Source organism: Bos grunniens, chromosome 4 (genome assembly GCF_055505025.1).
Source record: "Bos grunniens cultivar Pamir isolate PY7600 chromosome 4, Bosgru_T2T1.0, whole genome shotgun sequence".
Classification (NCBI taxonomy): domain Eukaryota; kingdom Metazoa; phylum Chordata; class Mammalia; order Artiodactyla; family Bovidae; genus Bos; species Bos grunniens.
Window position 1 is genome coordinate 97551923 of NC_141168.1, and position 25065 is coordinate 97576987.

The following is a 25065-nucleotide window of genomic DNA, read 5'->3' on the forward strand; positions in this document are numbered from 1 at the left end:
TTTGCCTTTTATTCTATTCAGGTCCTTCACAGTATGGAGAGTGCCTACCCACAATGGGGAGAATACCTTACTTTACTGAGTCCACCAATTCAAATGCTAGTCTCATCCAGAAACACTATCACAAACACACCCAGACATGATGTTTAATTGCAGCACCCTGTGACCAAATTATCACATAAAATTAACTATCAATGACCTACAAATGACTTCTCCCTGTGGCCTGGGCATTTTCAGAGTCTGGTGGTCTAGGACACCAGCAGCTCAGGCCTCCAAAAGTTAGTGTCCTGAGAAGACAGGGAAACGCTGTATCACTTAGTATTGGAAGTCACAGAGTTTCATGTTCACTGTACTTTTTATTGATTGAAATATTCAAAGGCTTAGTCAGATTCAAAGGGAGGGGACACTGATATCTTTCCAGAGGAATACTGAGATATGTTCTGTAACCTTCACAGAAGGGATTCAATGATGTAGAATACTAAAGTCTTGTTTCAAAGCAGCTTAGAGTTTAATGGGAAAAATATCACAAAATACCACTTAATAGAAGCTAGTATTTATTTAGGAATAACACTTTCACATCATTTGTTTTTGCCGTTGTTCGGTCTCTCAGTCATGTCCGACTCTGCAGCTCCGTGGACTGCACGCAGCATGCCAGGCCTCCCTGTCCTTTACTATCTCCTGGAGTTTGCTCAAACTCCGGTCCAGTGATTTGGTAATGCCATCCAACCACCTCATTCTCTGTCACCCCTTTCTCCTCCTGCCCTCCATCTTTTCCAGCATCAGGGTCTTTTTCAGTGAGTCAGTTGGCTCTTCACATCAGGTGGCCAAAGTGTTGGAACTTCAGCTTCAGCATTAGTCCTTCCAATGAATGTTTATGGTTGATTTCCTTTAGGATTCACATCATTAAATTGAGTTTATCATATGGTATCTTCTTTAATCCGTAAAGAAAGGCTGCTCTGTAACTATTGCTGTCTTTATTTTGTAGTAGTAGTAGACGTGTAGTAGACATGGTTACTGTCCACAAAACACTTCACAGTAGGAGAACCAAAGCTCATGCCCTTCAGACATAAGCATAGTCAAGAGTAAATGATGTCTTCACACTATCTTCATGCCCTGCCCTTATTCCTGGCACTCACTTTTGGTTCTTGACTTAGATCTTCTGTTGGAATTCCCAGTTGCTTCTTCATTTTCTGGATCCTGTATATCTGGTAACAACATTTCAGTAGTTTTAATGCTGATTGTGTTTCATTAATACCAGTTACTGCTAACCATGGTTGCTGAGTTTGAAACCTGTCCCAGGCACTCAAATCTTCACTGTGCTTATTAGGTGCCTATAATTTGCTAACGGTTGGTGAGGGTAACAAAGGGAATGCTAGATTTTACATATAATCTTCTTTAGACAGGTTATATAAATAACATGGACACTATTTCATGTCTATAGACAGAACTGAGATGACCTGGTTCGGAAACCAGGCTATTGTAACTTAAAGGACAACTTAAATTTTAAGAGCAAATTGTTATTTTGGGGAAAATCCTGGCTCTTTATCCCAAACTCTATTGGGATAATGACTTGCATCTCAGAACTTCTCAAGAAGGAACAACTACTTTAATGATCCTCTTGTTATCATGAAATAATGAATAAATTCTGAGAGTCTTTCCAGAAACTTCTTTGAGAGTGATCTCAAAGGAAGGTGAGAGTTAACCCACCTTCCTTTATCAAGCTTGTTAATTTCTCAAATCCCTACTAGTTTATAAGGTGCTCCATGATTTGTTTCCTGGCCTGACTTTTGACATTTTCTCTGTCCTTTGCTGTTTTTGCATCTCCCCCACTCCAGTACTCTTGCCTGGAAAATCCCATGGACGGAGGAGCCTGGAAGGCTGCAGTCCATGGGGTCGCTAAGAGTTGGACACGACTGAGCGACTTCACTTTCACTTTTCACTTTCATGCATTGGAGAAGGAAATGGCAATCCACTCCAGTGTTCTTGCCTGGAGAATCCCAGGGACGGCAGGGCCTGGTGGGCTGCTGTCTATGAGGTCGCACAGAGTAGGACACGACTGAAGCGACTTAGCAGCAGCAGCAGCAGCCTTTTAGATTGGCTGTTGCTGTTCATTAGAATGATATTGACTGAGTTACTGCTTCCTAAGGATGGCTCTCTCTTGTTTCACTGGACTGGATTTTAGGCTCCTGAACTACCTTATGCTTTTCTTTTTGTATATTTTTTAGAGGATCAGTCTTTGCTGTGTTTATAATTCCTTGAAGAATTTTGATTTAACTTCCAGGCTCTTCCTTTTTCCAAACTGTATTTTAGTGCATCTTCTACTCTGGGAGATCATGAATGACAGGGTAGCCTGGCATGCTGCAGTCCATGGGGTTACAAAGAGTTAGGCATGACTTAGCGATTGAACAACAGCAACTACTTCATGATAAGGTTAGGGAAGAAGGGGTCACAAATCTCGGTTATTAAATTTCAAAATACTTGAAGTTCATGTCAGAGATAAAAGTTTGAGAATAGATTTTAAAATTTCATAATCCTGGCTTGTGAATATCAAAGTGGAAGCCTGAAGGACTCAGGGCATGATATTTATGTTGTAGTCATAATTATGATATTACAGAATCTCTGAAGTGATCTGAAACAACAGAAAAGCTTTATTTGAAAATATGTAGTTTTATGGCGCTTCAAAGCAATTTGACAATAAAGAGCAATGTACTTAGGAAACTAATGTTGGAGTTGGTCATGCCTGGAAAAGAATGACAATTGCATTAAGCCATGAAAATATTGAAAAAATAAAGGAAGACCTTACTGATTTCTATTTCCAATGTGCTTTATAGTTGTTAAATTTTCCTAGTTTTACTTCTCAAATCTAGTTATGGTTGTTTCATAATTCCAAATTTTCAGTTTTCAGACCAGTTTTTTTAATGTAAGCTTCATCATATACAACACATAACAATTTTTTAATGCTGAATAAAGACTATTAATGTAGACACACTTGTATGACTTTTAATAAAGTCATCAGTTCAGTTCAGTTGCTCAGTCGTGTCCTACTCTTTGTGACCCTATGAACCGCAGCACGCCAGGCCTCCCTGTCCAGCACCAACTCCTGGAGTCCACCCAAACCCATGTCCATTGAGTCAGTGATGCCATCCAACCATCTCAGCCTCTGTCGTCCCCTTCTCCTCCTGCCCTCAATCTTTCCCAGTATCAGGGTCCTTTCAAATGAGTCAGCTCTTCACATCAGGTGGCCAAAGTATTGGAGTTTCAGCTTCAACATCAGTCCTTCCACTGAACACCCAGGACTGATCTCCTTTAGGATGGACTGATTGGATCTTCTTGCAGTCCAAAGGACTCTCAAGAGTCTTCTCCAACACCACAGTTCAAAAGCATCAATTCTTTGGTGCTCAGCTTTCATTATAGTCCAACTCTCACATCCATACATGACCACTGGAAAAACCATAGCCTTGACTAGACGGACCTTTGTTGACAAAGCAATGTCTCTACTTTTTAATATGCTGTCTAGGTTGGTCATAACTTTCCTTCCAAGGAGTAAGCATCTTTTAATTTCATGGCTGCAGTCACCATCTGCAGTGATCTTGGAGCCCAGAAAAATAAAGTCAGCCACTGTTTCCACTGTTTCTCCGTCTATTTGCCATGAAGTGATGGGACTGGATGCCATGATCTTAGTTTTCTGAATGTTGAGCCTTAAGCCAACTTTTTTACTCTCCTCTTTCACTTTCATCAAGAGGCCCTTTAGTTCTTCTTCACTTTCTGCCATAAGGTCATAAATAAAGTCATAGTCAGATGTTTATTTTCTTTTGATGAATGTTTTTTCAAAATTTGATTTATATTTTGTGTTTTTAACTAATTTTTAAAGTTGTAAAATACATATAGCAAAATTGTACGGCTTTAATTACTTTTATGTGCACAGTTTAGTGTCATTTGGTACATTTGCATCACTGTGCAACCATTCTAATTACTCACTTAGTCTGTCCAGCTCTATGCAGCCCCATGGACTGCGGCCCACCAGGCGCCTCTGTCCATGAACTCTCCAGGCAAGTACACTGGAGTAGGTAGCCCTCCCTTCTTAAGGGGATTTTCCTGACCCAAGGATTAAATCTGTGTCTCCCACATTGTAGGCAGATTCTTTACTGTCTGAGTCACCAGGGAAGCCCTAACCATAATCTATCTCCAGAAATTTCTTTCTTCTCAAAGTAATGCTCTGTACCCTTTAAACAACAATCCTTTTTCTCCCCTCTCTCCAGTCCCTGGTAACCACCATTCTACTTTCTGTCTCTCTGATCTGACTTCTGCATGTAAAGGGAACCATACAATATCTGTCCTTTTGTGACTGGCTTCTTTCGCTTAGCATAATGTCTTCAAGGTTAATCCATATTGTAGCATTTTTGTAGTGTATTATAGTCAGAATTTCTTTCCTTTTTAAGGCTGAATAATCTTCCATTGTGTATATATACTACAGTTTGTTTATTCATTCATTTGTTGATGGACATCTGGGTCCTTTTCACCTTTTAGCTATTGTGAATAGCGCTGCTCTGAATATTGGTACATGAATATCTGTGCAAGTCCTAAGCTCATGTATAAAATTACTTAAGCTGCCTGAAAACTTTAAATGAGTTACAATCAGCATTAAAATAATTTTATTCTCCAAAAGATGATAGGGTCTAGCATAGCTAGATCCTCAAATAATTAGGTAAATGTGGATCTTCAAATGATTAAGTAAATGTGAATTCTTTGGATCTCACTTTTTCCAGCTCTCTCTCTTTGTCTTCTTTGTCTTTGGTGTGCAATGGCTCATCTCTGAAAATTTTTCTAAGTGCTGAGAGAAACTTGAGTATAAGTTTCTAAGAAACTGTCTAACTAATCAACAAATAGATTTACCCTATAACTAAAATGTTAGAAGTTTTCCATGTATGTACATCAAATATATATACTTCTCTTAGGCAAATATTGACTCTCGAAAAATTAATCACTTCTTAGTTTATGGCTGAATGTTTTAATATTCCAAGAATACTCATATTTCTTATTCAGTAGAGAATTAAAGATTTACAGTTACAATCTATTGATAAAAGCAAAACAATTACTACCAAATTTTGAAAAGTTCCACAGTTTTAACACAAACACCCTTAACACAGTTTCATATTTTTCCATTATTTTTTTAGTTTATCTTTAATTGAAGGATAATTGTTTTACAGTATTGTGTTGGTTTCCTCCATACATCAGCATGAATCAGTCATAAGTATACATATGTCCCTTCCCTCTTTTACCTCCCTCCCACTCCTACCACATCCTACCCCTCTAGTTTGTCACGGAGGGATTGAGCTCCCTGTGTCATACAGCAAATTCCCACCTGCCAACTATTTTACAGATGGTAATGTATATGATTCCCTGTTACCCTCTCCATTCAATGTGTGTGTTAGGCACTCAGTCATGTAACATGAGAGAAATGTTTATTCCAGGTCTCTAATATAAAAGTCCTTGGAAAATAAGTGAGGTTAATAATGAAATATCCTCCCTGCCCTTGAAAAGCCTCTAGGGCAGTGGGAAGTCAAACCAAACATGTAATCACAATAAAATGTGGTAAAAACTATTGCTAAAGTTAACTGCACAATTGAGTGCAGTGTGCTACTAGGAGGAAGTGTCTGGTTCTATTAGAGGTAAGAAGGAAAGAGGCTATTACCCTTAAAAATTAGTCTTCTCCGTAGTCACGTCCACTGCTTACAGCATCGTCACCAAGTCCCTCCTCTGAAAGTCACACATTTCACTTCTGCTCACAGTGTGATTCTGAAACAGCCATCCTGAAATGCAAGAGCTCAGGAAAGTGTGGTCTCCCACTGTGCGGATAGATGCCCACTTGAAGCCTGGGAAGCGCTACACATAGAAAGAAAGAAAATGGAAGTTGATCAGCAGACTTTGCCAAAATCTAAATGTATTGTAAAAGTGAGTTGGGCTGTTCATGGACCTTAGGATATTTAGTTCACTTTCTCAGGTTTCAGAAGTCAGTTATGTCTAAATTTCTGTGGTCTTCATCTTCTATTACATATGCTTAATGATGTAACAAAAATACTTAAAGATAGTGTGAAAAAACACTTACATAATAAATCCTGTTCATAATACAAGTGGTCAGTCCCATATTTATCACCTTTTAACTTTAAATCTTTACTTGTCTGTTTATCTCTAGGCAGGGCACATGCCACTTATGTCACCCTTTAGTTTGATGAAAAGTTCATTATTCACTGTGACAGCATAATTTTTTTTGGATTATTCTTACACATAGACATATTCAGTTCTTTACATGTATTTTTTACATATTTTCATCTTGCTGTCATTACATTTTCCCCTTATTTAATTCATTTTGCTTTAGTTTTTAAGTCATATTCAAATTACAAAGGTCATTTGGAATTTTGATAATAACTTCTGAAGTACAGAAACATTCATGTCCTTTAATTCATGTAATCTGTGAATTTATGAATATAACTATAGTTATATTCATACTCAGTCACTTTATATTTATTGGCATTTTTACATTTCAAACTAGATGTTTTAGCCTGTTTTGTATTATCTAAACAGTATTCAGATATATATAAACTAGCTGAAACAATCATATGGCATGCATAAAAGAATACAAAGTCTAATAAATGCTATATTGTTTCTCTTTATTAATTTTCATTATTTATTAGAAAAAATATTTCATTAAGAAATACCATGAATTGCCATGAACACTTAACATAATTTCACATTTATTAGTACCTATCTTATATTCTCATAGCCTAGTAGTTACAAATTTGATAGTTGTATTTTGTTCTAACCATCAGATCAGATCAGATCAGATCAGTTGCTCAGTCATGTCCGACTCTTTGCGACCCCATGAATAGCAAGCAGCACGCCAGGCCTCCCTGTCCATCACCAACTCCCGGAGTTCACCTAGACTCACGTCCATCGAGTCAGTGATGCCATCCAGCCATCTCATCCTCCGTCAGCCCCTTCTCCTCTTGCCCCGAATCCCTCCCAGCATCAGAGTCTTTTCCAATGAGGTGGCCAAAGTACTGGAGTTTCAGCTTTAGCATCATTCCTTCCAAAGAACACCCAGGGCTGATCTCCTTCAGAATGGACTGTTTGGATCTCCTTGCAGTCCAAGGGACTCTCAAGAGTCTTCTCCAACACCACAGTTCAAAAGCATCAATTCTTCGGCGCTCAGTCTTCTTCACAGTCCAACTCTCACATCCATACATGACCACTGGAAAAACCATAGCCTTGACTAGACGAACCTTTGTTGGCAAAGTAATGTCTCTACTTTTGAATATGCTATCTAGGTTGGTCATAACTTTCCTTCCAAGGAGTAAGCGTCTTTTAATTTCATGGCTGCAGTCACCATCTGTAGTGATTTTGAAGCCCAGAAAAATAAAGTCTGCCACTGTTTCCACTTTTTCCCCATCTATTTCCCATGAAGTGATGGGACCGGATGCCATGATCTTTGTTTTCTCAATGTTGAGCTTTAAGCCAACTTTTTCACTCTCCTCTTTCACTTTCATCAAGAGGCTTTTTAGTTTCTCTTCACTTTCTGCCATAAGGGTAGTGTCATCTGCATATCAGAGATTATTGATATTTCTCCCAGCAATCTTGATTCTAGCTTGTGTTTCTTCCAGTCCAGCGTTTCTCATGATGTACTCTGCATATAAGTTAAATAAACAGGCTGACAGTATACAGCCTTGACAAACTCCTTTTGCTATTTGGAACCAGTCTGTTGTTCCATGTCCAGTTCTAACTGTTGCTTCCTGACCTGCATATAGGTTTCTCAAGAGGCAGGTCAGGCGGTCTGGTATTCCCATCTCTTTCAGAATTTTCCACAATTTATTGTGACCCACATAGTCAAAGGCTTTGGCATAGTCAATGAAGCAGAAATAGATGCTTTTCTGGAACTCTCTTGATTTTTCCATGATCCAGCAGATGTTGGCAATTTGATCTCTGGTTCTTCTGCCTTTTCTAAAACCAGCTTGAACATCAGGAAGTTCATGGTTCACATATTGCTGAAGCAACCATGTACTATAATAAAACTCATCACAAATGTCTTAAAGTCTTCACTATGTTCTAGTTACACTACCAAATGGTTTTTCTATATTATTTTATTTAGTCTACACACAAACCTACGACATTGGGGCTATCATTATTCCCACTCTTTGTTGGAAAGTAGAGTTAGAGTTATAAGGAACTTGTTTAATTTACATATTCAGCAAGTTACAAGCCTTCTGTTCTGATGAACAGTCATTTAGTATATATCTACTAACCAGAAAATATTTTTATTGCTCAGGGTAAGAGATGAGTTTGATACCATTCCAGTGGCATGGAATCTATGGCTCAGTAGCAGCTTCCCAAGTGGCTCACTGGTAAAGAATCCCCCTGCCAATGCAGGAGATTGCAAATTTGATCCCTGGGTCAGGAAGATCCCCTGGAGGAGGACATGGCAACCCATTCTAATATTCTTGCCTCGACAATCCCATGGACAGAGGAGCCTGGTGGGCTGCAGTCCATGGGATCACCAAGAGTCAGACATGGCTTAGCAACTATGTACACACATGGGGAAAATATTTACCATACTATGAAATGAATGCAGTAATCACATCATACCTAAGTATATGAAGGTGAAGACAATCTTCATGTGGTAGCACAAGGGAAGGCTTTGTAGAAAAAGTAATTCCTGAACATGGTTCTGAAAGATGATTGTGGAGTTAACAGAAAAAATATCATATGTTAAGGTAAAGAGGCATAAAACACACCCATATGCAGTGAGAACCATAAATAGTTTCAGATAAATGGATGGACGGTTGGTTGGATGGATGGATGGATAGATAGATGAGTTTGAAATGTAAAAAATGGAAAATTGAAGGGTATTTGTTGATCATACTCTGATCACAAAGAACTTGGATAGTGGCACTGGAAACTGGGACTTTATATCCTTGAGGTAATATGAAACAATAATAGGGTTTAAAAACACGCATATAGACCAAGGAAATGGATTTTTAGAAAAGGAGCTAATGTTATCAAACTTACTAATTGATATGGCTGTGAGTATGGACTTGAAGGAAATAGGGACTGAAAATATTTGAATGAAGGCAGAATAGTAGCAGTACCGACCAGGAGGCGAATGTAGGAAGAAGAGGTGGTATGTGGGAGGAAGATTATGCATTTCATTCTATGCTTGTTGAATGTGAGATATCTGTCTATGGAAAAACCAGATCAGTTCCACAGACAGTAGATCCTTTTACTGGCCTGGCATTATATGGAGTGTCTGGGATTGAGATGAAGAGCTATTAAAAGAACCATTCTTGGCACATCATCTATAAGCTAGAGCATTGGTAAGATCCAGATTAGTGATAACTCTGTCCTTTGACTGGATTTGGATACTTTGAAATATACTTGTTATAATAAGTGGCTTTTTGAAGACACTGACTTAAAGTCATTAGTGAATTATTAATGTATTTTCACATATTATAAGATAAAATTATATTACATATAACTCTAGTAATATATGTAATATGTACATTATTAATTACTAGTTTTATAAGAGGCATTTATTTATTTGCTTATTTAGGCTATTTTTTCAGAAGCATTATTTATTATTTTGGAATATTAGCTTATTAAATTGTGTCTTTAATTGTTTTTGGATAAGAAACTTAAGAATCAACCTTTATTGTGACACTCACAGAAAACTTCATTTTGTTAGAACTCCTGGAATTAAGTTTAAAGTTCACATTCTTACATAGTTTCCTTTCCATAGAGTCTTAATTCCAGAAAGAAAGACAGGCCATCCTATCATAACAAGTCTTGAAATGATTCTTTACAGTATAATAACACATATATATGAAATTTAGAAAGATGGTAACAATAACCCTGTGTACGAGACAGCAAAAGAGACACTGATGTATAGAACAGTCTTATGGACTCTGTGGGAGAGGGAGAGGGTGGGAAGATTTGGGAGAATGGCATTGAAACATGTAAAATATCATGTATGAAACGAGATGCCAGTCCAGGTTCAATGCACGATACTGGATGCTTGGGGCTAGTGCACTGGGATGACCCAGAGGGATGGTATGGGGAGGGAGGAGGGCGGAGGATTCAGGATGGGGAACACATGTATACCTGTGGCGGATTCATTTTGGTATTTGGCAAAACTAATACAATTATGTAAAGTTTAAAAATAAAATAAAATTAAAAAAAAAAAAAAAGTTGTTGAAAAATCAAACCAGCAGAGGGCGGTGGCCTACACACGCTCAGTCATTGCAGCGATCCTTGTCGTCAAGACAAGGCAGGGAGTTCTTTCTTAATAAGCTCACTGGCAAGGTAATTGTTTTGCAGAGAGTTTTGTTAGTACCAGAAGGTAGATATTTATACCAGTAGTCCTTGTCTTGTGTAAATATGCATCTGTTTTAGCAAAGTGTACTTTGAGTTGTATTTGAACACTTGAGAGTTTGTTATAAAAAGTCAAAATCTGAGCAATCTGTGTTGAGAGGCCAAAGGACATTTGTATACCCTAGTCCTGCTAACCAACTAAGGAGGTTTTGATCACATTTGATAGACAGGACCAGATTTAATCTGATGTGGAAAGGATGTTACTTAAGGCAAACTGAATGTCAAAGTTTTGATACTTTCTTAATTGTAGCATTATTAATTTTAAAAAAGCCCAAATGTCTGTAGCAATTGTTTAATTGGAACTGAGAGCATTCTAAGAAAAGATATTACTTAAAAAATTCTTAGATAATTAAAGACCAATAGCATTACTATGTTATAATACATAAATTATTTCTAAGATTTTTTTCAACATCCCTTTCCTCCTGGGCTTAGAATATTTAATGATCTTACAAAAATATTATCTTTTAAATATTAAAAAATGTAATATATTTCTTTAAAAAGCATTTTAGCTAATTTCATATTTTACATATATTTATTATTGTTTTCTTAAATTTTCCATTTAGATAAGAAAATAAGGAAAACATTTTTAACTCAGAGAAGCTTTTTAACGTACCTACTTTATTGGCAACTGTGTATTTTAGGTAATTGCTTAATAATATTAATTTGTTTTTAATGATGCTGGCCCTTTTAAATGCCCTCTTTACTAGCACACATTGATTTCTTGTTGTTGTAACATGCAGCATACTTTTAAACTGTGTACGATTAAATGCATGCTATATCTGTTGAGTTTCTGAAATCTGTTTACTTTTAAAAGCTGTTGTGAAATATGTTTGCTTCATATGTTATAAAGAGAAGTTAAAATTCTCATTTCTACTTTATGATCCAACACAGTGAAAGTGTAGTGAACTGTTTAGAAACCTGCAGGAAGTTAATTTTAATGTTTAATAGTGTGAGGGGGTCCAGCCTCTTTTCTTCATTTGATGAAGCTTGTAACAATTTTGTTTGCCAAGTTTGCCAAGATGATGATTATTTAATAAAGTGACAAACTGTCCCACTGATAGGATACATTAATTTGCCTCTAAAGCTGTTCCCTGTCCTTCATAAGAAGGTGATAATTAGGTTTTCAGATTAGGATAAAATAATCATGTCTGTTATATAGATGCAAGTTAAAATATATTTAATCCTTTATACAAACTTGAAACAAAAGCTGTAAAATATTTTTCTGTGTGAACTTTTAGGTGAATACAGCCAATATACCAAGTTAATTTTAAGCTAACATCACTCTTTGGAAGGTTAACAATTGGAAAAATAATGTAAGAGGTGATTAACTTTTTAGGTAAAACAATAGTATTAGGCTTTGCTGGAAATTTACCTAATAAAACTACACTCATTCATATCCTGATTTAATTTCTTGCTCTTTCCACACAGATCTTGCAGTTTAATCTTTCAGAAGTCACATAGAATTAGTTTGTGCATGTATATTAACATCCTCAATTTCTAATGTTGAGGGCTTAATGAGATACTATAAATGATTATATTTCATTTTTAACTTTATATTACACAAAATTAACTCAGTCCCCCAAATAGGCACCTGGAAAGTACTCTATGGTGTTTGAATTTCCAACAGTGAAAACAGAATTTATAAAAGCAAAACACTAAGTGATTTTTTTAAAAAGAAAAACTCTTTCATTGCCTTGTGCTTGATGATAGCACGTTGTCTTAAATTTCTAAAGCCTCATTTTCTCTAGCTTTAAATAACCAAAGGTAATTTCCTCTTCTTAAAGTTTTCAGAGTATTAAAAACTTTCTTAAATCTATTTCCTGAACCAAGTTGGAGACTGTTCAGTGCACATTCATTTAAAATACCTTTATATGTTCTGACTCAATTATTTTTAATAGAGTGAAGAATGTTTGGTGTAGCTTTGAGTGAAAATCATGAAATGTTGGGTTTTAGTTAGAAAACATACAGAATTAGCTCCTGTTTAAGGATAATCTGTAGAGAAATGTAAGTAACCAGAAAACCTTGTTACATGTGCTGCAAATGTCATGTACTTTCTTTATGCATGTTATATACAGAATTACGACATAAATGAAGTTATGGTAAGACACTGGCAAGATAAAAGGAGATTTTATTGATAATATGCAAAAATGCCACATCTGTTTTTATTCATTCTGCAATTATTTCTTTGAGGGAGCTTTTATACAGCTGTGAAAACCTAGAGAATTTTGCACAAAACAACTTGACAAATGTCCATGATTCCATACCAATGAAATGCATTTTAATTTCATTCTGAATGGTTCAAGCTCTCTAGCACATAAACAGTAATAAAACTCACACTGAAGTTATTTCTGTGATTTTTAACTTTATTGTTCAAATGATACGAGCAAGTTTTCCTGGTCCTCATTAAGAATTGTTGAGACTCTAAACAGGGCTTGCATAAGAAAAAGTACACTGATGAAGCGGAAATTTGAAACTGGCCTGTCATGTTGTCATAGAGAGTGCACACAGTGTGTGAATTCTGTTTCTGCTTCCTACCAGCTCTGAAACTTTGGGCAAATTATTTAGAATCAGCACCATTTTATCACTTAAAACAACAGAAACAGGTACAGAATCATAATAGAATTCCTAGTTCTCAGGGTTGTTAAAAGATTAAATTGAATAATGCAGAGGATACAGCTAAAGTAATACTATTTTCTTTCCTTTTTATTCCCATCAGAATTTACTGTCAATATTATCATTTGAAGTGCATAAGGAATACTGATGTCAGAATACAGGGGCCAGTAATTCTCTGGAATTTAGGAAGGCAGGTCGGAAATCCTAAGTGATTTATTCTCTGGAATTTAGGAAGGCAGGTCAGAAATACTAAGTGATTTATAGAAAATGGAAAATGAAGTAGGAGGTTTTTGAAAAAGTGAGTATTTAACAGGTAAATAGCATGGGACTCCCGTGGTGGTCCGGGGGTTAAGACTCTGCTTCTAATGCAAGGAGCACAGGTTCGATTCCTAGTTGAGAAACCAAGTTTCCCACATGTTGCATGGCCAAACAAACAAACAAAAAAAAGTAGCATGTGTCTGATAATCACATATGATTTTTCTATGTAATGCAAAAATTATGTGATATAGTAAAAAGAGCACAGAATTTAGATTACAAAGCTATGTTATTATTCCTGGTCGTGGACGTTATGTCCTCTATAAACTGGAATGATTTTGATCAGACACGTCATTGGTTCATTGTACCTCTCTGGTGTGAAAATGTTCGTGAAAACACAGGCTAGCACAAGAACTGGCTCAGGATGATTTGCCAATAAAAATCACAGTCAAAAAGAGAAGATAAATTTGATGGATACATACAGGTAGCACTAGTGATAAAGAACCCACCTGCCAATGTGGGAGACATAAGGGATATGGGTTCAATCCCTGGGTTGGGAAGATTCCCTGGAGGAGGGCATGGCAACCCACTCCAGTATTCTCCTATGGAGAATCCCATGGACAGAGGAGCCTGGCGGGCTCTAGTCCATAGCATCACAAAGAGTTGTACATGACTGAAGCAACTTACCCTGCAAGTACATACAGAGAATGCCATAGAATTCAGCAGTATCTCTAGATGGAAGAGCATTTTCAGAATATCCTTCCCTCCTGAAAGGCAGCACAAGCTATGATCAATTTCTAGTACAGCCAAGCAAGATAGATCAGGGGTCGGAAAACTATAGTGCCCCATACCAGTTCCATTTCTCTGCTCACTTTGTGGGAAAAAAAAAAAAAAAAGTTTTTTGGAACACAGCCAAGTTTCTGGGTTTTCCTGATGTCTATGCCTGTGTTCAAACCACATGGGCACAGTTGAATTGTGACAAAGACCATGTGATCCGCATAGCCTCAATAGTTACTATCAGGTCCTTTACAGAAGAATTTACCCCCTGGAAGAGTTAGAAAACTATAATTATGGAGAAAAGGTTCAAAAGAGTGAGGGTAGATATCAGAGGATATGAAAGGAGGGAAGAAAATCCAGTTCTATACCATAGGGACATAAACAATAGATACAACTGAGAAGTACAGATTTCCCTAACTATCTGAAAATGGACCATTCTTACGATATCTTTTGTTAAGCCAAAATGGCGTAAAGCTAAGAAGCTTGCTTTTGGATACACAAGATAATTCAATATAAAGTAGAGGTGCTCACAGATGCAGTTCAGAACTAGGATGACTTGCTGCTGAAATGCTGAGTTTAGTTCTCAGGGAAGGAGCTTGAATGTGTTACTCTGCTGTTGGGGTGCCTGCTGTTACTACAAAATCAACCTGAACACTATTTTTGCTTTTCTCCTTTTTCCATGGAAGTGAAGATCCTGTCAGGATTTCTTTAGGTTAGGGAAAATAAATAGTCTTTCACAAAAGTGAAGCGACGTAAAGCAAACTTGCAAAAAATTGGGGCTCACTTGTACTGTGGATGAGGAATTTAAGTAGGCTTCTGATCTTAAATCATGTGTGAGTTTTGAGCAATTGTGGAGAAAGGAGTTCTCTCCAAAAGGTAATACATTCTAGTTCTGATCCATATGTGTTACACAAAATTGTGACCTAGGACAACATGTGAAATAGATACTCTGTGTTTAGTCTGTATCTGGTTCAGCTTTTGCTTATTTGTTAGGAAAGGCAGCGCATACCAGAAACATTTAATTTGATTTTAGAAATGGCTATAGTGATGAGGATGGCTATAGTGTCCTCAATGACAAGGACACACTCTGGAATCTGACAGCCTAGGTCTCAATCCAGGCTCCTTTGTTTACCAGTTGGTGAGCAAGGCACCCTCTCTGTGCCTTGGTTTCCTTCTCTGTAAAAAGACATGACTGTAGTTCCCGTCCTTGAGAGTAGGAAAGCAGTGTATGAGTTAATGTAAAACTCAAAGAACTATGACTGGCGTGTACTAATCACAGTATGCATAAGCCATGCTACTTGTGTTTCCATGCACATGCATATATTAGTTTATGTTAACTGTACTATTTCTATTTACTATTTATGATTTACATCGTGCAGTGTGAACTCAGTCTCATTTGACCTTTTTTTTTTGGCCTTCATAGGGCTATCGTTTAATTTTACCTTCATATAGATATATCTGTTTGGACAAATGGAATCTTATCTGAAAATTTCAGTCAAGAAAGTGTATTATAAAGTGATTTGCAAACAATAGTTATCTAAATGTTAGTCACTATATAAATATTTCTTTGGGGCCTCAATAGATGAAGTGAAGCATACTTTTGTACTGAAGGACAAAATTTGCAATTCTAGGGTTCCAAGTTTATCCTTAATTTTAAATAAATATTATCTTAAAATACATAATTGAATAGTTTTAAATTCATATAAGAATAAAGGTGTTAATATACCCTAGGTAATTATCAGCTTGTTTTTTGTGTTCTAAAAAAAAATTTGACCCTTATCATTATTTTTTAAATAATAAAATACATGTACATACTGATTTACAGTTTTAAATTTACTTTTTTGCTTTATTTTATGTGATCTTGAGATGTTCTAGCTCAGAGATGTATGTCACGTATGCTCTTTTCTATTTGGCAAGAAATATTGCAAGCATATTGATGGTGATAATTAATATTTTCTAAACAGTCAGAAAACAGGTGTACCTTTCCAAATAGATCTCAAAACAAACTTGTTGAATGACTTCAAAAAGAACTTAAAAAAGAAGTAGAAATTATCTTGAAAGTCTTCAAATTTTGAATGTTGTTACAAAGGATTATGTTAAATTTTTAAAGATAAAGATCATGCTTTATTCATCTTTGTATCTTCTTTATCAAGTGCCTAGTACACAGTAGATAATTCAAAGTGTATTGAAGGATATAAATTTTAAGATATAAATGTCTCTTGTTACCTTTCAATGGAAGTTTTAATGATCTCTAAATATTTTTGGAATAGAGTTAATGGTAAGAGTAGCTAAGTTTATTTCACATTATTATATAAATTACTAGCCTTGGCAATAACCATATTAATACAAGCAGTAAAATATAAAGCAATCATAAATCTGCAAAAAAGTGCCTTTCTTTAATTTCTGTAATTGATCTCGTTTTTGAGTCCCTATTCTCATCAAAGGAGTAACAATTGGTTTTGTCAATTAAAATGCTTGTCATTTCTATTAATTTTTTTTCTCTTTATTTTATGACATCCCTTACATGCAAAAATCTAAAGAGAAACAATACAAATGAGCTTATTTACAAAACAGAAACAGACTCACAGAGAATGAACTTATGGTTACCTGGGCGGAAGAGCGGGGAGAAGAGATAGGGAGTTTTGGATCAACATGTACACACTCCTCACTGCTGTATTTTAAATGGGCAATCAACAAGATCCTACTGTATAGCACAGGGACTCTGCTCAGTTATGTGGCAGCCTGGATATAAGAAGAGTTTGGGGGAGAATGGATACTTGTATATGTATGGCTGAGTCCCTTTGCTTTCCTTCTGAAACTATCACAACTTTGTTAATTGGCTATCAGATCAGATCAGATCAGTCGCTCAGTCGTGTCCGACTCTTTGTGACCCCATGAATCGCAGCACGCCAGGCCTCCCTGTCCATCACCAACTCCCGGAGTTCACTGAGACTCACGTCCATCAAGTCAGTGATGCCATCTAGCCCAATATAAAATAAAAAGTTAAAAAAAAAAAAAAAAGATTTTTCTCTTTCATTTAGCTTCCTAATTTTTCTAGGTATCAGTCTCTACTCACTGCCTTTGTCCTGCCCATTTTCCTTCCCAGAACAGTGTTTGGATATAAAAGGCGTAAGACATTTCCTCTTAACACAGAAAAAACTCCCTCATCTCTATCAGGTGGCCTCTATCTCTAATGAAATGGAGCAGAAGTCACTGGGCATCTTCCTCTGTCTGATATCCTCTGTGGAGATGGCTGATACCTGCTCCTCAGGACTGTGGACTGTGGACTGTGTAAGGGCTTTCTTTCTCAGTATTCCGCACTCACTACTAACTTGTCCTTAATCTATGCCTCCTCCTCTTTCATCCTCTTAACACTTTTGAGTCCATGTTTTGGAAGGGTCTTAGAATTCCAAGATGCTTTTTCTTTGCCATAGTAAGGTCTCCGTCACCCTTGAGGTCTTTCTCCAGATGCATTGACTGGACACCTCTTTCACCATTACTTCTTCACTTAGCCTATGCCACGTAGGACATGGAATTATACAAACATTGTTCTTTCTACTCACAGATAGGATATCCCTAGATTACTCTTAGGTTCTTTGATTGCCTCATCCTATGTAGGTACCTTCCTTTGCCAATCTGAGGGGTTGACTGGAAGAGTGAGGGAAGCAACACTTAGACATAATCTCTTGTCTTTCCATTACCAGTATTTTTTCTCCCATTTTGTCACCCACCACTGCAACCCAGTAACAGTAGGGCTTTGCCCTTCTCGTTTAGCAGGAATCTCTACTATGTCTCCTTATTCTGCAGTTTCTGTGCATTAATTCATTTCAATCTTCTGGTACCTGTCTCTGTAAGTCTTTGAGTCTCTGCTGTGGAAGTACAAGGGCCCTTTGTCTTTCAAGTAGGCCTGTTTTTTTTAAAAGTCAGAAATGTGTGTCTTTAGTTGATTACCTGGATAATGCCATCCCCACAATGATATCCATGTTTATGTAATTAGTAGGGGATTCACAGGCATTCATGATTTTGTTATTAACCAGCAAGACAAACATGAATGTAATATTTCAAAAATAAGAAAAACAACTTTGTTGCATCTATGTGGCATAATCATAAAATGTGTTCTTATATTATTTTTTATTCTATGAAACAATTTATCAGAAATATCATAAAATTAGTGAGTTATTTTTACCTTAAAAGTAAACCATACTGAGCTTTGAAAATCAAAGTCCACTAATTTAATTACACAATTCACTCCTTTGTTTACTTTCTATGCTATGTAGTATGTTTATAAAGTCTCCAATTAGATGGTTTCACTGAATGTTCTCCATGTGAGTCTGGCACAAAACTGGATCAGAATAACTAACTGGGTTGGTTAAACATTTTGATTCAAGAGCCACACACAAATTAAATGTTAATTCTCTTATTCTTTTGAAGCTGATATTTCCTTAATCGGCCATGAAAGAAAAGCTTGCAAGAATATCAAGGGAATGTAGATGTTTGAGGGGAGGTTAAATACCATGACAAGATATTTTAAAAATCTTATGGAATTTGTAATGGTAAAATATGTCAGCTGTGCTCAAGAAAGTGGATGTAGATATTATAGGCAATTGAAAGTAGTAGGTGGTTATTTTAGCTGGAATGCCTCCCAGAGCAGATGGTTTTTTAGGAGTTTTTGAAGGAGAAGAGCAAGGTGGCCTGCCTGCCTGGCATATATTAATTGAGTGCCTGTTCCAAGTGTAGGGGGTGGTTGGAAGAATGTGTGATATCTTGAGTGGGCGAATGATACAAACAGGCATAACTTCAAAATAACCTGAAATTTATATCCCAGAAAGCTTACAGACAATTCACAAAGACATAGTTATGGCCGTAAGGAATCAGAAAAATGCAAAATTACACAAACAGAAAGTTAACACCACGTAAAATAGAACTTAGCAAACCGTGGTCAATATTTTCACATTTAACACTTGGCTATTGCTTATCAACAAAAAATAATTTCCTAATTAGGAAAACCTTACTAATATGCCTTCTGAGTTTGAGTTTTAAAAGATCAGATTTCATCAAGCATTTTAAAAATATGATTAACATCTAAGATTTCTGTTTATATTTATACACATAGAATGTTTGAGAAATGACATGGATTAACTTGTGGAGTCATTATGTTTATTTTCTGAGTTCACAATGACTCTCGAATTTATCCCATCCAGCCATTACTTACAACCTCCATTTTGGTTTAAATAACATTAGCCCATGCAAGTACCACTGAAAAATCTAATTCCGTTCCCAGCCTTTCCAGTTAAAGAAACCAATATGTTACATTCAGATTGATTTTCTTAAAAATTGGTTTTACTCATTCACTGGATAGATTCATGGATAAGAATATAGAACTTGGAAACAGACTACCCAGGCTTGAGTCCCAGTCCTGCCTCTTCCTAGTTATGATCTGGGCAACTTACTTAACTTCTCAGTTTACTAGCTCTAAAAGTATGTATCAAATACATGGATGATAAAAGTACTTACCTTAGAAAGTTGTTATAGACACGAAAACTCAACCTCTGTGCACCGGTGCCGGATCAAATGTTGGAGACAGAGTTTTGGGTGAAGTCTAGCATTATTGCTTTGCCAGGCAAAGGGGGACAGAGGGGCTTGTGCCTTAAAAACTGTCCCAACCTGTGATGGGGTGGCTTTGATGCGGAGTTTTACGGCAGTGGTTCAAGGGCGGGGTTGCTGATAAGAATCAGTGTGTGCATGGCCTGCATCCCTTTAATCTGGCCTCCGGTGGTCTCCTGATGATCTGTGATTTTGAATGTTATCACACTGTGACCTTCTCTATGGAGTGAAGAATGCTTCCACTGGATGGGGTGGTAATTCTATAGAAGAGCTCAAAGATACCGTTATGAGTATCCCTTGAGGCGGAACAGAGACTTTGCCCCAAGACTGCACTATTGTTTCCTGGCTGTTCCTCCCTTGTCTCTGCATCTCCTCCCTTTCCCGGTTAGCAACTATTTGAACCTGCTCTTTGGAACTCAGGGAAGGTCATGGAGGCTGAAACTTATTTCCTACAAACAAGAAACTGGGGACACAACAGAGAAAGGCTTTGGTACCTGGAGTCCCACATGGTCCTACTTGGCTTCATTAAGAAGAATAAATGTGTTACTTTTTGCAAAAGATTTAAAGCGATGCTGGACACCTCTCAAGTGCACTGTGTTTAGCTAAATAAAGGTCATGATCATGCTCAGAAAACTTTAGGACTCTCTGCTGCACAACAGAAAATTAAAAATTCTAAGGCATTCAAGGTCTTTTCAACCAGCCTTTGATTTCCCTGTCTTAACCAACCTTGTTTCCATAGGCAGGTATTCTACTGTCAGTATTCCATTCCTTTTGTATTTTCTTGCTTGCATCTTTTAACCTGTAGCTTTCCTCAAACTAGGATGCTAATCAGCATTCCAATACCATACCCATCTCCATCCATAAGCTATATATTAGATCAGGCACAACATTCAGATACCTCCTTTACCCTGTCTCCTGTGTCATGGTTTTCTTTTTCACCCTCTCCTGATGTATATCCCCTTCCCAATTCCTCAAACACACATATAATGATGTTATGTTGGTAATAAATTGTTTTTGTAATCCGTAGTGTCTCTCTAGCTAAATTGCTAAATTCTTAAAGAGTGTATGGAGCATCAGCACTCAGTGTGTATCCTTGCACGCAAAAGATGCTCCTAAGTATATGGTGAGTGAGAAAATGAATATGCAGATAAGTAAATGCATGCATAAATCAAAGTATCCAACAAATGGATTTCTTGTGCTTTAAAGAGATTAGAAGGCCTGAGGTTCTCAGAATTTCAGTGTCATTCTGTCAGATTTAAGAAAATGTCTCTAGTCAAGAGCCCACTAAAAATCAGATACTTAGTTTAAAATTTTCCATGAAAGCACAGAATTAGTGTTGCTTGAGATGACCAAAGTCAGAGAAATGTTCTGATACACACAGAAGCTTAGAAACAGCTAATGGGTTTTATCTTGGAGAATGCCAGTGGGTGTGCTATGACAGAAGCAACAGTTGTAGCTGTCAACTAAAAACAGATGCACTTGAGAGTTGTAAGTTAAGTTTTATTTGGGGCAAAATGAGGACTGTAGCCTGGGAGGTAGCATCTCAGCTCTGAGAGACTGCTCCAACGAGACATTGGGAGGAAGGTCAATATGTAGATATGAGGAAATGCAAGGATTGAGATCATAAATCTGTTCCTAAAAAATCCAGCTATCTAAAGACCTGTCCCACCAGATTCCGTGGAGCACATAGTGCTTCCCTCCATCCTGAACTCCCTCAGTGGCTTTTGACGGTCACCAGCTGCAACAGCACAGAATTCAGTCTCTGCAGAAGCAGATAGCAAATGCCCTTGTTGTTCAGTCATTGGCAATGCACTTGGCAAGTGCCAATTTGTAGTTGATGTGTAAACTACAAATTGGCACTTGATATGTCAACTTCGTAAAATTGACACTTGACCTCATGTCTAGAAAAGCACTAAATCCCTTCATGGTGACGTAAGATCCTCCTGAGTAGCGGAAAACCTCCTGTAAAGTACACACTTGATTGCATTGGACTCCCCCTTCTCCAAAACCTTATATACTGAACTTCCTCCCAATGCCTCTTTGGAACATTCTTGCTGAGCTTTCTGAGATATTGCCTCCTGGGCTACAGTCCTCATTCTACCCCAAACAAAATTTAACTCACAGCTCTCAAGTTGTGCATCTTTTCTTCAGTCAACATAGCCTCTGCATGATTATTAGCATAGGCCTGTTCATATTAAGAAAGGTTTTCATGATTTCAAGTCTGAGAACTGGATGTGTTGGCAGTATCCAGTGACTGAGAAAATAATTGTACAAAGTAGCATAAATATACCAATGCTTTAAAATGAGTGTATCTTATAACCTAATTAAGATAAGTATCTTTGAGAATTACTTGTGTATATAGGTGCAAAATATTTCTAACTTGTTTTCTGGATATGTGAATTTTCAGACCCATTGTAATATACTGATGTATCCTATCCATGATCCACATTTTGAAAGCTACTAGAATAGAACCTGGCATTAATGAGGTCAAAAAATCTGAACTCGCCTATCATTTTGGTAGAGAAGCCTTTAAAGGCAAAATTTGGTGTGCGGATTACAGGGTATGTGACTTTCTTCTCTTTGACTGGTGGTGAGGTAACAGGGCAGTGTTCCAGGAGTCTTTTGTTCATTGTGTTCAGCTTGAAGTTATTGCCCTCCACCTGGGTGAGAGCCTTAGTTCCTACAGAAGAACTCAAAGATAATGTCATGTGTGTATATATATGTATATGTGTATGTGTATATATATATATATATATATATATATATATATATATATATATATTCTTCCTGAAGAACCAGGACCCTGCCCCAAGGCTATATTTGACCATTCCTCCTTTGAATCTGTATTCCCTTGCCTTCCTGATCAGCAACTGAATCACCCCTTTAGAATGCAGGGGAGGTCAAGGGGAATGAATGGAGCCTGTTTTCTGCAAACAAGAAACAGGAGCCATGGAAAGAATTTGTACCAGGGTGGGCCCTACAGACCCCTGCTCCATCCCATTAGTTTCTGGTGTACAGCAAAGTGATTCCGTTTTATGCACACACATACACAGATATTTCAGATTCTTTCCATTATAGTTTATTCAAAGATAGTGGATATAGTTCCTTGTTCCATACAGGAGGTCCTCGTTGTTTATCTATTTTATATATAGTAGTATGTATCTGCTCATTTCACACTTCTAATTTATCCCTCCCACCATTTTTCCCCTTTGGTAATTGTTTTTTTGTACGTCCATGAATCTTTTTCTCTTCTGTAAATAAGTTCATTTGTATTTTTTTTTAGATTCCACATATAAGTGATATAAACAAGATACTTCCCTTTGTCTGACTTCATTTAGTATGATCATCTCTAGATCCATCCTTGCTGTTGCAAATGGCCTTATTTCATTCTTTTATGATATTCTTTTCTGTTGTATAAGTACACCGTATCTTCTTAATCCGTTTATCTGTCTATGAACTCTTAGGTTGTTTTCAAGTCTTGGCTGTTATAATAGTGCTGTTGTTGGGGTGCATGTATCTTTTTAAATTAGAATTTTCTCCAAGTATTAGCGGAGCATTGGGATTATGTTAGCTCTATTTTTAGCTTTTTAAGGAACCTCTGTACTGTTTTCCATAGTGGCTGTACCAATTTGCTTTCTCATCAGCAGTGTAAGAAGGTTTCCTTTATTCCATACCCTCTCCAGTATTTATTGTTTATAAACATTTGGTGATGGCCATTCTGACCTGTGTTAAATAATATCTATGAGCTTGTTTTTATTTGAGCCTCCATATGTCCTTGGACAAGTTCTTAGCGAGAACTCTGGAGGAGAGACTTTAAATGTGTCCTTAGATACAAATTGACCGAGTGGTAAATTGAGTAAGAGAGAAATACACAAAGCTCTTAAAACACATGGAATACAAGTTGGTATTTTATCATAATTTTTCAGAAATATTATTAATCAAAGATTTGATCATTGGTCAATGTTTAATTGAATTTTTAAATTGACATTCATGATAACATGCAGTTTATGGCTGCATGTCATGTGTTAAAGTCATATATGGAGTGTGAAAAAGCTAACAAAGCAAGTTTCTATTAAAGAAAACTATACCTCTTTCCCCCCTTGTATCATTCTTAAGGAGGTAATAGAGCAATTGATAAAACAACTAAGTAAACCAATTTACCTCAGTTCTCAGGAAGGTTTGATGAGGATCTTAGAAGTGGTTCTAAGGATGTGCAGATAACTGTCCTAGAGAAGAACACATTTTGTTGGAGTGGAACATTAGTTAAGCAGCTGCCTTTCAAAACACACAGAGTTTGTATGATTCTTGGGTCCACTGTTGACAGGGTTTTCTCCATTCCTTTTAGAACACAAATTGACTTCAAAGGGAATTCAGTTCATGCTGTATGGGGAGGCCCTATACATTGACTGAACAGGAGATTGCTAGAAGTGTTGGAGACAATTTTGATTGTGATGTATATAAAAGAGAGGATAAACAGCCAAAGAAGTCAATGAAAAATGGATTTTCCTCATGTTAATCCTCATAATAATCAGATTATGCTGATTGAAATTTAACTTAAAATTGAAAAAAGAAAAAGCCTCTAAAAAATTCAGTGTAGACTTCCTCTTCTGATAGAACTGTGAACTCAAGGGAATTTCTGCAACAAAAAGTAGTTGAGTTTCATAGAAAGCATTATTTTAAGACTTGCATTTGTTTTGAAAATCATAATTCTGACAAAAAATAGCATTTTGATAGATGTCTTGGTTTTTAAGAAACATGAAACTTGTAACTGTGTTTAATGAATATATGACATTATGGACATTTTATCTTTGAAGATGAAGGGTTTTTTTTTTTTATGATCCTTGGAAATAGTTTCCACCTTTTAAAATTAAAGAAAATGATTTATCTAGTCTTATTATCTTGATCAGTTAAAGCCAAAGTTCATATTTGGGGCTCCATTATTATGACCTTCTCTCCATTATTTCTTTTCTGTTGCTTCATTTTATTTAATTATACTTCTGAATTTTATGTGTCCTAGCAAATCATTAATAAATAACTTTGGAAAATAAAAAGAAATATGATTAACAAATAAGACAAAAGACATGCAAAATTGGGATATTTCTATTTGGATTTTTTTTTTTTAGTTTAGATCAATTTTTGCTTTGATAATAAACACTAATTTCACCTTGAAGATAATAATGCAGTGGAATGTGGACAGTCTTTCAGATAGTATATCCAAAATATATCATTAAAATAGAGGAAATTAAGAGATAAGAGGCTTTACTTCTTCATTTTCATCACAGTTTGTCATACTAGAAGCCATGCACATTTTAAAATATACATCATGCCAAGGTGCCACAAAGAAAGAAACAGCAAGAATTAAGAAATAAGCTAGGGAAATGATTAGTTCAAATTTTTAAC

The 25065-nt window shown here is 36.5% G+C and overlaps 1 protein-coding gene and 1 long non-coding RNA gene across 11 annotated transcripts in view; one reads left to right on the plus strand and one right to left on the minus strand.

Annotated features, from left to right (window-relative positions):
* Positions 1-25065, plus strand: part of DGKB (diacylglycerol kinase beta) — a 1123143-nt gene that overhangs the window by 756213 nt on the left and 341865 nt on the right. The window lies entirely within an intron of this gene.
* On the minus strand, positions 5145-19792 carry LOC147374570 (uncharacterized). 2 transcript variants are annotated; one of them, XR_015162916.1, is made up of 3 exons: positions 19576-19792; positions 13972-14051; positions 5145-5880 (listed from the first exon to the last, which is right to left on the minus strand). It is a non-coding gene; the product is annotated as an uncharacterized LOC147374570 (long non-coding RNA). The 2 variants fall into 2 exon arrangements; XR_015162917.1 differs by lacking the exon at positions 5145-5880 and adding an exon at positions 8635-8716.